A 2,014-nucleotide genomic window follows, 5' to 3' on the forward strand; every position below is an offset into this window, starting at 1 on the left:
GATGTGTTGGGAATTTTAGGCCCTGAACATGGGGTAGAATATGGATTCCAGCCCTCAGATCATCCCAGTGTGTGAGTGTTTCTGGAGTTTCACTGGTATAGAAAACACATTCATGGGCTGGGCGTGGTGGTGCACATCTTTAATCCCAGCACTCGGGAGGCAGAGGCAGGCGAATCGCTGTGAGTTCGAGGCCAGCCTGGTCTACAAAGTGTGTCCAGGACAGCCAAGGCTACACAGAGAAACCCTGTCTCAAAAAACAAAACAAAACAAAAAACAAAAAAAAACCCCACAGTTCTTCCTCCTTAAGAGGAGTAAAGAAGATATGAGCAGAGAAGGGGACAATTTCCTAACCTCATTTATATTCTGCTCAGCAATGAGATCCTTTTACACTCTTCACGTAAGGATACAAGAAAATGAAATGAAAAGGTCTTTCATGATTATTGGGTATTTATAATGTGTCAGAATGAGTTCAAATGGTCCCCTGCTGTTATCTACATCAGTCCTCATATGACTTCTTGGTGGTGGTGATGGTGGTGGGTGTTCAACTTCTCCCACACAGAGCCATGATGTTTCCTCTGATCACGCGGTCCGTGTGAGCCTAGGCTGGGTCTTGAGGCCTGTGTCTGGTGAACACGGCCAGCTAGTTGCAGGGACAGCCTGCATCTTCTGCACGTCTGCAGAGCCCAGCACGTGATTGAACATGTGAGACTCGGCCCGAGCTTGTGACGCGAGAAAGTCGTAGGCTTCTCCTCCCACTTCTCAGTCCAGTTGCGATCATCCAAAACATCTCTGAGCATCATTCACAAAGTCCTGTCTGAATGCCTCCTCGGTGGCTTTCTCTGGTGTGTTATGTAGTGTCCACGCTGTGGGCGTGTGCAGGCATGTCCTGGTTCTGGAACTGATATCTGTGTTTAAAACCTCTAAGTAATGGAGGTGCAAAGACCTTTACACCGGCTTCAGGTCTTAGACTGTGACTTGCTAACGCTGTGACCTTCACACTGCTTCTGCAGGCTTCAGTCTCCTTACCAAGAAACTGACATAAACACGGGGCTTATCTCACACAATTGCAAAGAATCAGGATCACAGCTCACAGCTCCAGAGTCTAATTCACTTTAAAAGCAGAGATTATGGCCGTGTAAAAGATCAAGATGTCTAGCAACTTCCCCAAAGTTTGTCATCTGTGAAGCAAAGGCAGATTCACAAATTCTGTGACATTTATTGATTCCCTTTCCAGTCAAATCTATTTGCTCCTTCATCACTTAACAAGTATTTTACTGAGCACTTACTACATGTCAGGCACTTAGTTGGGGCCTGGGGCGATGCTGGTTACAAAGTTGGTTAGAATCTAGCGCAGGGGGTTTGCCTTCATAGTTATTATTCAAACTCCTCAGCGGGACAGAGCAACTCTAACCGGTTAATGTGAGTCTGCAGAATTAACATGTAGCAGTAGCTTATCTAAAGTTAGCGTGTTACACAGTGCTGACTGCAATTACTGGTTGTCCTGGTCAGTTTCCCATCTGACTAACTCTCTGGGAAAGCAGACAGTATTTTTGGCCCCTTTTGGCTGCTCAAACTCCAGCCCCCCAGAGAGCATATTGGACAGGTGGGCTAGTTGATAAGGCGTAATCTGTCACAATCACTCTGTCCACTGCACATTGGTCTACTCTCCTTGACCAGTGACAGGATGTCTGGCCTTGAGGCATCTGGATTGGCTTCACCTAGTTTTCATTACTGAGAGAGGACACCCTTCCTTGTACTATGTGTCCTGAAGTGACACAGAGGAGGAGCTTCAGCCAGTGCTGGCTTCGTCAGATTAACAGGTATTGTTTTATGTTCTGTGTCTTTTTCCACAACACGTTCTTTTCAGTGTATTCCCTGATTGCTTTATTCATGTGCATCTGACCAATATTAAATTTCTATGCCATAATAGTAACTGAAAGTGAAAACAGCAAGAGGGGGCTTTCTTTTCTTCTCCATGTGAAGGCAGAGAAAGGCAAGTGGTGTGAGAGCCTGC

This window comes from Acomys russatus, unplaced genomic scaffold, assembly GCF_903995435.1.
Source record: "Acomys russatus unplaced genomic scaffold, mAcoRus1.1, whole genome shotgun sequence".
Taxonomy (NCBI): domain Eukaryota; kingdom Metazoa; phylum Chordata; class Mammalia; order Rodentia; family Muridae; genus Acomys; species Acomys russatus.